Below are 16,384 nucleotides of genomic sequence, written 5' to 3'. Positions count from 1 at the left end.
GCCCTGAAGCCACTGCTACGGTTTCTGAAGGCGACTGCACTGCGAAAGCGCCTCTGACTGCGCGCCATGATGCCCTGTGCGCACGTACGCCCGCCCGCTGTATCTTTCTCATTTCTTCTTGCGTTCCATCTCCCCTCAGCTCAACACTGCGCAGAGAGCGGTATGCTGAGCTAGTTAGCGTCCGTGTCTTTATTTTCATTCGCTCTCTCTGCCGCCGCATTCAACTTGAATTGCCCAGGCGGAACTGAATATCTAAGCATCCATGAAGAACCCTGTTCCGAATTCGCCTGGAGCGACGCACTTTGCGCAGTTTATCGCTGATTCGTGCTCTAGAGTCCATCATTAGACTAGGCGAATATACCGCTGCGTAGAAAAGCAGCAGCTTCTTATTACGTGTACGGCGCTGGCAGCCGACAGGGCGTATTAAGGTCACTTACGAGTGGCTTTATTTCAGGTCGCCGACCCTTGATCGGGAAAGACGGAGGGGGCAGAACTTGTGCCACGGCGACGAAGAGAATCGCATTTTCTGAATGCTAAATAATGATATGGCTATTAATAAAGGTCAGCTACAAGTCTCCAGTTATAAAAAATGCGCCTAACAGTGACAGTTAAGAAATTAGAATTTAGTTACCGGTGTTATTGATTACTGCAATTAATCTTTTTTCTGATGTCCGGAAGCAGTATGGCGCAAATACCAACTTTATACTTAATTTTTTTAATATATATTACGGGCATGATTCGGTGAAACATTCCTATAGCTCCGATATCAATACCGAGATATGTCGCGTCGCCTGTGCTGCGAACATTTAGCTTTATACCACTCCAATGTTTTAACATTTCATGGGTGCTATGATTTTTTGGCACTTATCTTAAATTTATTACGAGAACGCTGAATAGTAATTGTTGAATAAACTAACTCTAAAATTGTGTCTGGGGTCTAACGAAGAGTATTGGCAGATAAGAAGCGCTTTTGACCATATATGGTGGGATATGAAGCGACGTTAAGGTCGCAGGGGACGTATTTAAGGCCTTTTTAGCAGCGTTTGCCTTGGGGCTAGTTGGCGCATGGTTAAGGACGGACTGTTTTTATGCAACACATATGTCATCATTTTTTCCTTTTTTTTGTGTCACGTGTTACCCTATGAAGCAGTTCGTATTTAAGGCCCATGCTGAATTGCAGAAGCCATATAATTTCTCCCTCAGAATTCCTGGATGACAAGAACTTCGATTCGTATAATTAGACTGCACTTTTCTATTAGTGACTTATGCACACCAGGTGTTCCTTTACCTACATCATCCTAGAAACGCATTTCTTTTCACGGATGTGCGGTGTTTGAGACGTGCTCCTCTCACTTAGCTCAGCACATTGCACAGGGCGTGTCACAGTCCATGGAGTTACTGTAGAGCCTGAAAACACGCCCAAATCTTCGGAAATGTCGATAATAGTCAGTCTAGAGCTTTTTAGGCTTGCGCAAACAGTGTCTTTCGCGACAACTTGGTGGGTTGTTCTGGCGTGTCTCCCGAGAAGATTGGGAGACTAAACCTCATCTAAAACTATATGTGTTCAAAAATGGGGAAGACCTGGACTGGGGCTACTCTGAAATCCAGAGAAAGATGATGGTGTTGCATCCTGTAGTTGTGGCCGCGGATAATTGCCATTTGAGAAGTCTCGATGAGGTTGTGTTAACCTCGCACTCCGCCCACTGCTTATAAAAATATGCAGTAATAATACATGTACACCGAAGAATAAGTTACGGCAAGTTAGTAGTAATTTAAAACAGACGGACAACGAACGCAATGAGAAGCGTCCATGAAACGGCAAAAATGAAAAACGAACTGAAGGCAAACAGTTACGTATCCAACAACTCCTGACGGACGAAAAACGCATTATTGCATCATAATATATTCAGAAATAGCAAATAGGTCCTTTTTATTCGTGATACTTCTAATTTATATGAGAAAATTGAAAATATATCTTTTTGTTCACTTCTGCATGTAAAAAAAGAGTAGTCTCGAAGAGAGTCGAGGATTCAATCTCAGCACAAAATGGAAAACGCAAATCAAACAGCAAAGTATATAGTTAAAGCTGGTAGCTGTGGATGCGTAAACAAGCTTCCAGCATGATATCTTATATATCGGCCGGTATGAGAAAAAGTGTCGAACGGCGGAACGTAGATAAACAACGCGGGTTAGCAATTTTCCACGGCTGTCAGCCTTTCTTTCAACTGCTCTAAGGTTGTGGTACGAAAAATATTTGCGGGAAGGTTGTTCCAATCTTTCGCACTTTGGAATTTGGACAAAGAATGTGTGTTCGAATGGGACTGGTGTTGGTTGAGGGTCCGGACCTATCTCTTATCTTTTACTTCGATAAGACATATGCGATCGCTGCGACGTGAGTGCTGGGTGATAGTGTGTTGAAGTATCTGTGAAACAGTGCAAGTCTGGCAACTTTACGGCGATGAACAGGTAGTGGAGAGCGGCGCGTTTCTTCAGTTTATTGACGCTTGTGAAGGATGTATAATCTGCGTAGGCGAATATAATTGCACGCTGAAAGGCAAACAGCGCAAATACGAAGACCGGAGCAAAAGAAAAAACAGGACGAGCGCTGACTCAAAACTGAAAGTTTATTCGAAGAAAGCAACACAATATATGGAAAAAGCGGCCAACCTATAAACAAGTACACAAACAAAAAACCGTATTGTCACGTGGCATCAAGGCATGCAACCTCACTATCATGTAATAAAATAGATGGCTTACTAACGCACAACCTTGTTTTCTTCCTCATATGGTACGCTTCCATAATCTCACGTGTCAAGCGAGACCGGTGCTTGTACAGGGTATTACAATAGTGCAAGGAAGGAAAACAAGATTTGCAGTCACGGACATGGTCAACGAGATTAGTAGACTTGTTAGCGTCCAAATTATTTGCTTGCGCTTTCAAACGTGTATTAATGCATCGCTCAGTCTGCCCGATATACACTTGTCTGCATGACATTGGGATTTTATAAACTGCCTCTTCTGCGCATGGCACATACTTTGTTTTCATGCTTACCCCCACGATGCATTAATACACGTTTTAAAGAGCATGCAAATAATTTGGACGCTAACAAGTTTACTAATCTCGTTGACCATATCCGTGACGGCAAATCTTGTTTCCTTCCTTGCACTATTGTAATATCCTGTACAAGCACCGGTCTCGCTTGACACGTGAGATTATGGAAGCCTACCGCATGAGGAAGAAAACAAGGTAGTGCGTTAGTAAGCCATCTATTTTATTACATGATAGTGAGGCTGCATGCCTTAATGCCACGTAAAAACACGGGTTTTTGTTTGTGTACGTGTTGATAAAGTCGAAATCAAGAGAAAGAAATGGGCTTGGGCAGGGCATGTAATGCGAAGGCAAGATAACCGCTGGTCCTTAAGGGTAACGGAGTGGATTCCAAGAGAAAGTAGGCGTAGCAGGGGGCGGCAGAAGGTTAGGTGGGCGGATGAGATTAAGAAGTTTGCAGGCAAAGGGTGGATGCAGCTGGCAAAGGACAGGGTTAATTGGAGAGACATGGGAGAGGCCTTTGCCCTCCAGTGGGTGTAGTAAGGCTGATGATGATGATGATGATGATGATGATGATGACGACGACGTGTTGATAGGTTGGCTGCTTTTTCCATATCTTGTGTTGCTTTCTTCGAATAAACTTTCCGTTGTGAGTCCTGTTTTTCTTCTTCTCCGGTCTTCGTATTTGCGATGTTTGCCTTTCAGTATGCACCGACCAACTCGCCCGTTTAGCTGCTTTGATAATTGCACGGTTTTGTATGGCTTCTAGGTTTTTGATCAGGCGACTCTAATGCGGGTCCCAAAAGACGGCAGCGTATCTCGACTTTGGAGAGCTGTGCACGCAAGTAGCTTAAGTTGCGCTGGAACGAATTTTAGTGTGCGCTGTATGTACCCAAGGGATCGGCTTGCACCGGAAATAGTGTGCTTAATATGGAGTGATCATGAAATACGTTTAGTAATATGAACTTCTAGGTATTTGCATGTGTTAGTTGCTTGTGTTTGTGAGCTAATCGTAGAGTAATTATCAGTAATTAGATTAATACATCTATGAAAGGCAACTGGTCTGCATTTGGTTATGTTGGGAGACATTTGCTATTTGGTACAGCGCTTTGCAATTGCTAAAAAGTTAATTTGTAAGCTTAGTTACAGTTCGGAATCACTAACTTTAGTTTTTACAAGCACTCCTAAAATAGACGGATGCTGTTAATGACGCAGCGTGGTAGGTCATTAGGATTTATAAGAAAGAGTAAAAAATCGAGTGCTGTGCCTCGAGTGACGCCGGACAAGGCAGGACTAAGAACAGATGTTGCACTGCTTACAGCGACGACTTGTTTTCCGTTGCCGAGGAAATGGTGCTTCCCTGAATGCGAGAATGAATCGACATTAAGAAGAGTAGCACCCGTGGGGCTCTTAAAAGATCTGAAAGAGTAAATGTTAAACAGTTCTCCCAAATTAACCCTAGTGGCATGTGTATGTTTGACGAAGGTTGCACACACATAAAGAAAAACAAACTGATTACATTGGTTTTGGTAATTTTTTCTCCATGAAAATGGCAAACGCAAATAGGGACATAACCTGGAACACAGCTAAACATTTCAGACGAGTAGAGAAGTGAACGGCGCTTGGTGCATCGTTTAAAGCGCACTCACACTTCTAGCATAAAAATGGGAGGCATGATGCGTGCATGCGCGATACAGTGGCGCTATAAAGTGGGGCGGATTTATAAGTCCCTCATGGCGCGGGCGGTTGGAGGGGCGGTTCGATTTGAATCATGTATTTTGCCGAAATTTTTTGGCCGAAAAAAATTGTGTTCGGCATGGTATTCCTGCGTAAAATTTCTCGCTTCTGGGGTGGGGAGACAGGTTCATGCCCTCTCCCTCATAAATCCGCCCTGAGGGTCCCGCGTACCTGGTTCGTAATAATGAAACCGTGGATGCAGTAAAGAACAGGCCCGCTTGTGTCAACGGCCGTATAAAGCTTCGAATGGTTAGGTGAACGCAGCCGGTTAACGCGAGCAATCGAAGTAGCTCGTAGAATGCATGTACACTTTATTGAAATGAGAAACAGAGGTTACAAGCCAGTAACGCTTGTTATCTACGTCTATGGGGCTCCAGAGAGGGCGATGCTAGGAGAGGCCACCTGCCTGTAACAGGTCCAGAAATATGCCTGCGTGAGAAGCCGCACTCAGCACGCTGATCGATGGACGACATGCAGCGAGTCGCGAGAGCATTGTTTACAAAAACCGGGTGAAATGGAGTTATTTACGGCAGACTTGGTTCGTCGCCCCTTTGCCGGATCCGGAACCGGGCGAGTGCCGGAATCCCGTACGTGCTTTTTTAGCCACCGGTTCACTTTAAGCCAACGAGCGTGACGTTACACGAGCGCGCCACTCACGTAGTACCAGTTGCGGCGACGAACCAGGGAGCGCTGTATGGTCTGCCATAAATGCACGAGATGACGAAACGGTGCTCTTTGCAAACCGGCCCTCGCCCGTTCGCTCAGGCCCGGTCCCCGTCGACCCCGGGGGGGGGGGGGGGGGGGGGGGGGGGGGCTGCCGCGAACGATGTCCCGCCTTCCGGGGCACGTAGCTGCAATGCAGTCTAGTGCAGTCCAATAAGGCGCGCGCTCACGTCCATGAATCGCGCAACACGTTCCTCGCCTAATGCTTCTTTACGACGACGGCCCGCTTACACGCAGTTCTTCGTGAGCAAGGCGGACACGTCTGTAGCCGCGTGCGGGCGTCATTCCCGAAGGACATCCGTGGAGATCTTTTCTTTACGACCGGGCGGCCGCGCTGAGGGGGGCGCGAAGAAAAAGAAACGCTAGTCGAGAAGAAAAGCACGGAATAGTGGCCGGCAAACTTGCATTTCAGTCCTGCGTCATGAAGCACGCGGAGTGTGCTCAGGGTGTAAAATAAGGGGTTATATATCCGCAGTGGCGCCCTCGGCGGCGGCTTTCAAAGCGCGATCGCCGGTCCCTCACTCACGCGATCACGAAGAACGCGTCGCTTTTTCTTCGCGAGCGCCGAGAGCGGACGGAAGCGTTGGGAGACGAGTCGAGCGCCGGACGAAGCGCAGAGTGGCCTCCACGCACGCCCGGCCGCCTCATCACAAAGCGGCCCACGAGGAGCGGCCGCAGGCGCGCAGAGTTCAAAGTTGAAAACGTGGCGGAAGGGGGGGATGGAGAAGAAGGCACACACGGAGGGGTTACCATAACTACGAAGCCACGGCGGCGGGCGTTGTTCGTTCAGAGAAAGAGAGAGTCTTATGCAGGTATATTTGCGCAGTGCCGAGCAGGACATTGACTCCGTGAGGAACGCAGAAAGCGGCCAGTTTCACGGAGGTCCGCGGACGAGTTGCACGCTGCCCCGCGCTCACCGGTGACTAGGTTTCGCGCGAGGATAGCCATAATGTGTACTGCCATTTTAGAAGAAAGGGTTCATCCCGCACGCATTTCTACTTTAAAGCTTTTACAGTTAGTCAAAAGAAATGAATTGCACCACTGAAACTGTCCTGCTCAAAATGGCGCGATCTTGAAACTGTGTTGTGTTAGTAGCTTGCACGGGAAAGAGAGAGAGATTAGGACAGTTGAAGGTGTAGGCGAGGAAGTATTGGAATGAAACGATTGAGCACTATTCCACGTGCATGGAATCTTAGAGTCCCACCCTGCGCAGTGCTCACGATGAAATTAGCTTTTTATTGTCGGCAGATACTCGAATGATATAGGAGAGTATAGTGTTGACGTCCTTGTCAGCTACACTGCTCGATACGATCGTGCCTTTCCTTCACTAGGGGGACAAACAGGGAGAATGTAAATGTTCATGGTTCACTTCGTCAGAACGCAAGCAAGTGACGTAAATGCAGTCACTGCTAGTAATTGTCTGGATAATTGGCGAGGCCATTCATTCTATTCAGTACAGTTTGAAACAGAATTGTTATTTCCTCGGAATTCGACAGTTTAACGAGAAGACATACGACGCACAGACAACACGAAAACACCACTTCCTGTCTGTGTCGTGCAGCAAATGCTCTATGGTATTGGATACTTTGGGTAACACTACTTTCAGTTTAACGCCATGCGACATTTCATTCTTGCCAGCTTATCATGTAAAGTGCGTGAAAGAGCAGCTCCGCGTTAACCAGGTAGTGAAAAACAAGAAAAAAAATAACTTCTCGCAATGTGCGGTCACAAAAGTACTTTTTGCAATGGGCTAACCTGCGTTCGCACTCGTTCGCGTTCTAAGCGATGACGCAACCATAAGTCTACCACTATTTTGCCTTCCCAAGTGCAGTGGCGTGCTTAAAACTCAACGGTCTGGCCATTTAGCCGCTATGCCTAACTCCGCAAGGGGATCCAGCCAAATTAAACGATGACATTAAGAAGAATGCACATCGCTACTACTCCCCTTCGCTGGACCTCTGTCAGTGGTGAAGATAAGCTGAAAGAGCAAGGGCAACACCTGCACGCACGCTGTTTGTGTCGTAAAGTGATTTAGAAAGCTTGCGAAGCCAGTAAGGCAAAAAAAAAGCGACAAATGATAAAAAGGCTCAACTCGAAATATTCTCTTCCACGCAAGTAAAGCTCGCACTGGTCTATCACAAGGCACATACAATGTTCTTCGATTAAACTGAGCAGGGAACTAGAGCAGCCGGTCATAGTGCACTCGTATCGCCGTCTGTTGTTCTGCACTTGACTCTCGTGTTGATACCACCGCTCATCCCTCGCAGGGGTCAACTTTTAATTGCTGTAGCTTATTACAGAAGATAAAAGAGAGGCTTTACTCCTCACGCAGTGGCGCATGTCTATAGGCATTCACCATTTATGGCCATCGTCGTCCGAAGTGTCGTAATTTGGATCGCTGCGTTGTCTGATTAAGTTCCCGCCAACATAACTAATTCACAGACAGACCCCCACGACGTTGCTGCCAAGTCACATGCAGATGTAAAACTGAAACAAGGCGACTGCGCTTCAAATTCCTACACCCAGCGCCAAGTCCGCGCAGTAAGCTTGCCTCGCCCACCCTCCCGACTGCAATGCGATAAGGTGTTATGGGGGCTGGCACTTTTGGTAGTTGACTTCTAAGGTGATACATCGGATAACATTCTGCTGCAGGCATGCTTTGATGAGTGACGGGGCCCGCATGACGGAACCAGTTAGCCATGCCCAGTCGATGCAACAGCGATCGCTGCTTTCCTACTCGGCACAGCGCTTGTCACAGTCGGGATCGCTATACTCGGACGCAGCCTCGGGCGAATTTATGGGTCAGTGTTGGAGTGGCTGAACCGGGGAGCGGCCCCATTTGAACCACGCATTTCATGGGCGTTTTTTTCTCTAAAAATGGGCTTTAACATTGTTTTCCTCAAGCGAAATCTCTCGGTGGGGGGGAGTGGCTGCCGGCCCAGAGCCCTACCTTAAATCCGCCCGTGAGCGCAGCTCCGTCCATGCTCGGTCCCGACCGTCTAGTACGTGAAAACTTAAAGCTGGACATCTTGGAGAATAAGCCGTGCCTCAAACAACAGTCGGCATTTGACGCGGGCGTTTGTCGAAATCACATTTCGTTCTGAGGCGGTGTTTGCTTTACGAGAGAGCTCCAAAAGTTGGCAGCTCCATTCGCGTGAAAGCAAGAAGAAACACGCGGACACTGAGCGCGCGCGTACACACACTCGCGCTCTCGGAGGTGCGGACGCCACTCGCGCAGTGCTGGCCAGGCTACGCCCGCAGCTCGAGACGAGGGGGGGGGGGGGGTGGCACGCGCCACAGGCAGGGCTGTCGGTGCCCCAATGCCGGTGTCCAACGCCCTGCGCGCACGAGCCACCGCAGGGTGGATCTGCTGCGCCGCGGCGCTTCTGCGGCCGCTCTTTATTCTCCGGCGTCTTTTACGGCCTCCCCCGGTGCTTCCTCTTGGAGCGGCTACGTGCTGAGCTCGGGGGTGGCCCCCCCAAACGGGTTCTCTGCTGCCGCCGCGGAAGAGCTGGGAAGCAGTGCGGCAGGCCGCCGCCGATGGTCGTACAGTGGTGGTACATACGGGCGCTGAATGCCCTCGATTCCTCTTTCCTGGTCCGAGCGTGTTGTTGATTCCGCCTCGCCCGCCGCCCCGAGTTGTGCATGCGGGATGCGCGGCTTCTTCGCTCGCGAGCCGATTGCGCGCCGGCGTCAGCAGCCCTCCACCCCACGCCTTGCAGAGTGGTTTTATTTCACCCTCCCCACCCGATTCTTAATACACGCCGCCGCTAAAGCTGCGTACTTTCAGCATGGCGGCATGTGGGCCTTGTTTTTGGGCTTGCCAGAGTAAACTTTCTTGACGTCGCACTCATATATGGCATGCGGGGTGTTTCACGTAACATAGTTTGATGGAAAGGAGAGAGTGTTTGGGAGAATATAAGTAAAGGACCATTGTGGGTGTTGACCTGGCGCGGAATAAACAAACAGTTTTATTCCAGTCCTATTCATTTTGCACTTCGCTACTAGGTCGCAGCCCCGCGTTATCACCCGGGTCGGCCAGTCGGCACGGAAAATGTGAGAATGAAATAAAGTCGGTTAAAAGCAATCGTTACTTAATAACGGCCCTGGTACACTCACGAGTATATTCTACTTCTGTGCAGTTAATAAAGATTCATTCAATAAATATTCAGTCGTCAAAGGTGCATGGTAGAAACAACCGATTGCTTCAGTTTTCTGTCAGTACCTTTCTTCAGAACGTCAAAATTTGTTATTCCAGAAGACTGCGCGAAAATTTGTATGTCTGTGCCATGTGGGAATTTGTGGAAAAGCCCGCGCTTGCAGCGCTCATATAGTGGGCGTTGTCGTCGGGCGACCAGGGAGCTGCTGCCGGTGTGGCTATCGCCGCGCGCGAGCAGTCGCTATCTAGGGCGCCTGCAGGCATTCTAGCGCTTGCTCCAGAGCGAAAGGTAAAATATGCCCATACTTTCAGAAGAGAGTAAAGAGCTACGGCTGCTTTCTCAGATGAATGCGCTGATCGGCGTTTCTGTTAGCGCTTATAACTTCCTAACTGGAGCTTTTAAACCACGTACCGTGTTTGCCAAAAGTAACCTGGTTTGCTTCTAGGGAAACCCCGGGACCCATTTGGCACCCCCACAGAACAAAAGGTCTAGAGCGGTGAGGACAATGGTAATGCTTACCTTACAAAGATTTAGAGCTTCTGGGGTGCCATATTTGCTCCGCAACGCTGCTAAGAAATAAACCCCATTGCTTGGTTACTTTTGGCAAAGACTGTACCTTCAGCGGCTCAAAGTTAATTAAGCCAGGCTAAATATCCAGTCGAAAAAATAATGCTCTCAGGCGCGTCAGATGACCAACAGAAATACTTCGAGAGTTTTATTCGCGCGACACGAATCAGCGCATAATTTGAAACCATAGTTCTACTTCGGTGAAACTCCGGGGCCACGGGCCGTATTCGCAAAAACTCCTCACGCACATAAGAGGTCGCGCGCAACCAGCCACGCAGAGCATGATCGTTGACTGCCGCGAGGATAGCCCGCTAACAGCAGCCTAAGCGAGGGTGTGTCGCGGGTGGGCTTCAATCACGGAGCACGCTTCCTTGCGAGAGGTTTGATGCATCGTGCCCTCCGGCTCTTGCTCGGAAATCTATGCCCGCCATCGTTTCCACGCCATCGGAAACTCTCCAAAATTGTGCGTCCTCGCAGCGAGTACGCGGGGGCTGGGTATGCTAGTCGCATAGGATGCGCCACGGAAACACGCATGGTTGTTCGTTAAAGCGCGCTGTCCCGTTATGCAGCGTTATCTACGAAGAGGCCGCGGTTCGCCTCTTGAGTACGGGCGCCGTTTACATATTCAGGGTGTGTGGGCAAACAGGTGCGTGCATGGGTGGACGAATGAGACGGCGGCGTCGCTGTGTGGCTCGTATTCGTGGTCCCCTAGCTATCTGTCTGGCTGCGAAACAAGTTACGAAACTTGAAGCGCTCGCTTGCCTACGCGGTTGAGCCCAAAACGTAGTTAGCGAACCGTTACGCGTGCTACTTTACGCGCATTACGTGCTGTTTAGCCCTCTAATGCTCCGACCGACTTTGACGCTCCGAAGCAGCCACAGGCCATGAAAGACGCCGTACCTAAACGCTCCATATATATATATATTTCATCCAACCGCACGCAGCCCGCAGAACTGAAAATGTCGTGCTCGAGCGATTTCCGTCTTATTAAACATGTACGGAGAGGGCGCTTGAAAATGCAGTCTGCGGGGTCTATATTCAGAGGCCACTCGTGCTTCCACTCGCGCAGCGCGTTTATCTCGTTCCAAAGTTGCATCTTTTTTACGCTCACCTGGAAAGTTCTCACGTGATTGTGGAAGCGGTAGCGTGTGCCTGAGCGGGGTCTCTGACAGGCGGTTTCAGCCATTGATCGTCAGTGAATTCTTTCGCGATCTTTGCGGTTCGCCCTTCAAAACAACGCCAACACCGAAATAAACGGTCGTTGTTTATTTCACGAAGACGCGGGAAGCGGTCCCCGTATCTTTCCCTCTCGCGAGAGCGTGGGGTGACGTGGCCGTCGTGAGAATGGGATGCGTCAGCGGCGCACGCTCGCTGCTCGGCGTGGCCCCCGCTGGGCCGGGTCAGGAACAGCGGTGCGCGCGCCCGCAGCGCCCTCGTCCGCCGTGCGCGCATCGGGAGCGTGTTTCATGGTGTTTCGGTCTGACGTGGGCTCTCGCAGGCCCCTTCCTGCCACCCTGCAGGACGCGCGCCGGTGTGCTGCTGCTCGTCGCGTACCGCGCAGGTTTTCGCTCAAAAAAAAAAAAAGAAAAAAGACGCGAAGCACCTAACGAGTTCAGCCGCATGGTGGTGCCCTGGCGCAAGAGGGCGACTGATCTCATCGCTCACTTCCCTTGTTCCCATCACGCCCGTCTGAAATGGTGCGGTCCGTTCATCGCGCCGAGGCGTTGCTTTTGCACGCAGGGAGCTTTTGGCCAGGTTATGAAACTGCCCCAGTGAAAATAAATCAGTCGAGAGGGGGGGGGGGGGGTAGAGATGGTGGGGAGGGCGAGCAATCGAGGATGCTACAGCAATTCGTTTCCGCACCGTTGCATGGATCGGCGACGGATTTTGACAGCAAACGAGCCGTTCAACGGCGCCTACCATGAGCTACCCCTGCGGAGAGTGTGCTCTTGGAATGCAGCTCTAGATTAACAGCAGTCGGGACAGTAGCTAACGTTGCTAGAGAAGTACGGAGAGCTGCAAATAATGGCAGCGTCTTTGCAACCCCTCTGTTCTGAGAGCAAAAAATATGTCTTAGAACCGCACGTTCAAGGTGGACGTCGCAGACACGAAGTACAACTAGTGCGCAGGGTAAATGTCTTCCTTCGCGCACTTCGATCTCTCTGCTCTTTCACGCGCAAGTGGCGGTTTCCACATGCATGAAAGCGCACGGCCTTGCCCTTTACCAACGCTGCTAGGCGGCCGTCGAGGCAGGCAGCCTAAAGGTTGCATCAGGTATTTCGAGTGCAACGAGTTTTCGTTACGAACACCGAGCTGTTTCGCCGCCTTTGCGACGCTCTTGCCATTATTGTTTGGGCCTCGCGACGACGCTTGGACGCGCGCCTCCTTCACTGCTTCCATTGTTCTTCCTAGAATTCTCGACGCCAGTAAAACGTGCGCCTCTTCGCCAGACGTCTGCCCTTTGTTCTGTCTCCCTTAGCCTCTTGCATTTATTATGCTGCGTCCTTCCCACGCTGGTACCCTGTGGCAGACCACGTGTTGGTCACAGGAAAGAGGGCAAGAGAGAAAATAAATTATTAATTCGATTGCACGTGGTTCGGCGCAGCTGAATGTGCCGAAGCTGTCGCTGAACGTCGTGGTCTCCTGATGGTATTCATCGTCGTCATTCGTCGAGTTCGGCTTCTGTGGGAATCATTAGGCACTTTGCTATAGCGCTGCCTCGCGCATCCCCGCAACGTATTGTTTGACTAAATCAATAACCGTGCAAACAATGCATAAACTTTTGAAGTTCGTTGGCGTCAACAGAAATTGATGTGAAGAGAGAATCGGATCGCAAGGCGTCGTGAGTTAATTAGAAAAACGAAACATTTAAATGATGCACGTGCTGTAGCATCTCTGTTTATTCAATGTTACAAAGGAGCATAATTTTCACGCAGTACGGTTTTGATATGAGAGTCGTGCGGCTTGAACCTTGTTTGAAAGCGCACGTGTGGAAAGATATACTTGGCGGCATCATCCGCTTCACTTGTGGCTAACAGGGGCTTTTGGAATTTCAATACAAAACGTGGTGACTAGGAACGGGCCTCGATTAAATTTTTCGGCGTCGTTCATTGCCTGCGTTGATTTGTTTAACAGCGTATTTATTTTCTGTGTTGATTCACGCACTGTTCTATTGGTCCAAGTACTTGAAACAGTTAAAAGGTTATCGATCAATCACCCTGCCCTAGAAAGTGCCGGGAAAATTTTTGAACACTATTTAATGTGTGCATACGGTTGAGGTGAGAAAGCGAAACCAGGCTGATTACAAGCTTTGTCTTGAAGTGGTCACGCAAAGATGTTAAATTTCCTACATTCAAACCGACCAGCGCAGCTGGTAAAGGACAGGGCGCAGCTGGCAAAGGACACGGTTAATTGGAGAGACATGGGGGAGGCCTTTGCCCTGCTGTGGGCGTAGTCAGGCTGATGATGATGATGATGAAACCGAACAAACCCCACAGAGGAACTACAGTTGCTGAAGCTACCGCCATGACTATGTTTTTTAATTTTTTTTAATTGGTTTTTGGGGAAAGGAAATGGCGCAGTATCTGTCTCATATATCGTTGGACACCTGAACCGCGCCGTAAGGGAATGGATAAAGGAGGGAGTGAAAGAAGAGAGAGGTGCCGTAGTGGAGGGCTCCGGAATAATTTCGACCACCTGGGGATCTTTAACGTGCACTGACATCGCACAGCACACGGGCGCCTTAGCGTTTTTCCTCCATAAAAACGCAGCCGCCGCGGTCGGGTTCGAACCCGGGAACTCCGGATCAGTAGTCGAGCCTTCCCGCAACTTCCTCTTTCTTCTTGACGCAGGAGGGAGCAATACATTTCCCAGGTTCTCCTTGGGAGGCATCAGCGAGATCGTAGTCAGGATCAAGGAAGGACCGGGAAGCCTAGGTGAGTACTGCGGGACGCTTACTGCCAGCGCCGCAGAAAGTTTAACGTTTGTCAGAGCAGCGCGCTCCCCTGGGCCACATAAGAAAAAAGCAAGAGTTACCGCATGCAGTTCATCGCTAAAAGCAATTTATGTGCTGGGACAAAGCGGCTTAAGACAGTTGAGTTCATTAGGCCTTGCTTTCTTGCATCTAACATAAGGGCCGACTGGCACCACGCAACGAGTGTGGCAACGCATTTAGGTTCGGGGAAAAAGAAGAACGAGGCCACTGCGTTTCAGTCCCGTTTCCGTGGCTCGTCTGATCTTGGGTGGCCCCCGAAACGGGGAGGAATGTGTTGCGGTTTTTTTCTTTTATATATCGCCGCCGTCTTAGCTCGAGAACTGTGCCGCTTATCTGCGGGCAATCTATATCTGGCCTTTGCCAGCGATGGCGTAACTGTCGTTTTCCCGCCGTGGCGGTCGCGGGGTTTGCAGGCCAGCCCTTGTACCGGCTTCGGGGCGAAGATGCGGACGGCGACACGCTCACGTTCGGGGCGCAGGGTCCCGAGGGACCCGAGATTCTGCGCTTCGAAAGGGTCAGCGCCACCGAGGCCGACGTTTTCCTGCGACACGAGCTGGACAGAGAGGTGAGCGAGGCGCATCCGTGTCACCAATTGCGCTCGCTGTGCTGCCAGCGTCGGGGCAGCGTTGCCTCTCACGCCACCAACCTGTAACGGCGCTTTCTTTTTTTTTAAATTTAGGACCGTGTGAGAGCATATTGCACGAGCGATTCCACGGTCTAAGCAGTATAGGGTTCTAGCAAGTTCCCTGACTTGTCAGCGCTGGGGCTATAGCATCCAAAGCTAACAACAGCGCAATAGTGTTTTGATACAGTGAGGTGCCTTGCTGCAGGAGCGTCGGCTCTTCACTCGTATTCAGTTACAGCGTTAAGAGCGGTGTTAGGAAATAATAACGGGATCGCAGTGCGGCTCAATTCCGGCCTGGTCAGAAAAAGCTCTCTTTGTGTCTCCTTTTTATTTTATTGCCTCTTCATTTACCGGATAATAATTGGTTTTTGGGGAAAGGAAATGGCGTAGTATCTGTCCCGTATATCGTTGGACACCTGAACCGCGCCGTAAGGAAAGGGATAAAGGAGGGAGTGAAAGAAGAAAGGAAGAAATTGGTGCCGTAGTGGAGGGCTCCGGAATAATTTCGACCACCTGGGGATCTTTAACGTGCACTGACATCGCACAGCAAACGGGCGCCTTAGTGTTTTTTTTATTTACCGGAGGAGGAACAGATTGTAAATAAGGGAGTAATTACTCATCAGCATTCACCCCTAGCGCAGCCACGCGGCTGCAAAGGAAAGTTACCACATATTTCGTATATAGATGTGTACGAGATTTGTGCAAAAAAAAAAAGAAAGCCTACTGCGAAGTTTTTTTTTTTCTTCTTCCTTTGGTGAGGGAACAGTCTGCGCCAGCAAGCTTCGCCGTGTTGCGTTGACCCGTACTGAGAGAGGAACACGGAGGTACGACCGCCAGCTGCCCCACGTAACTGGTCCGCGTCGCGGTGGGGAGGATCACCCGCTGGCGCTATCCGTGCGTGCGGGACGACGCTCCATCGTCTCCGTATACAGGAAGTTGCAGCGCCGTGTCGAAGCGCGGCTCAATAACGGCAGCAGATCTGGAGCGCAGATCTCGGCACGTTCAGCGGAATTTTGAGCCGACCTTTCGAGATCGCATCGCGAGATTTCCGCGCGACCACCGAGCGGCTCGTACGGTACGTGGAGCCCACATTTATTGCGCACCATGACGTCTCTCTAGGCTGCGATAAAGGAGAAACGATACAAGGAGAAAAGAAGAGCCCTTTGAGTAACTGTACCAAGACAGAAAGGTTCGACCGAAGGCAGGTCAGACAGAATCTCAGCGTAGGTACGCTCAGCAGATATATGGTGCTGCATTCAATTTTCACTAGTTATACTTGAAATTTTATTACATAAAAATCTAGTGATGGCATGCAAACTACAATAGGGAGAAAGAAAGGTCAGCAATTAGGGGCACTGTGGCAATTATAGCCAAAAGGGATTGCAAAACAAACACTTGCTGAATGAAAAAAAGAGAAAAATATCAATGTCTGCAAAATAAAACTTCTAAGCGTATCCAGTGTGTGAAACTCTCAGTGTGTGTCTGCAGAGCGTCTATCGCGCACGCAGAGGTAGTCTGGCGGAATAGCG

The 16,384-nt window shown here is 49.8% G+C and overlaps 1 protein-coding gene across 1 annotated transcript in view; it reads left to right on the top strand.

The window, feature by feature from the left end:
* Positions 1-16,384, top strand: part of Cad88C (cadherin 88C) — a 114,254-nt gene that overhangs the window by 53,684 nt on the left and 44,186 nt on the right. The window contains exons 2-3 of the mRNA XM_077648777.1: positions 14,007-14,171; positions 14,644-14,795. The gene's annotated coding sequence lies outside the window, so the exon portion shown is untranslated. The remainder of the gene's footprint in view (positions 1-14,006; positions 14,172-14,643; positions 14,796-16,384) is intronic.

The sequence above is a fragment of the Amblyomma americanum genome, chromosome 1, assembly GCF_052857255.1.
Source record: "Amblyomma americanum isolate KBUSLIRL-KWMA chromosome 1, ASM5285725v1, whole genome shotgun sequence".
NCBI classification, from domain to species: domain Eukaryota; kingdom Metazoa; phylum Arthropoda; class Arachnida; order Ixodida; family Ixodidae; genus Amblyomma; species Amblyomma americanum.
Note: the sequence above shows the minus strand (reverse complement) of the source record. Positions and strands in the feature narration are given on the sequence as shown.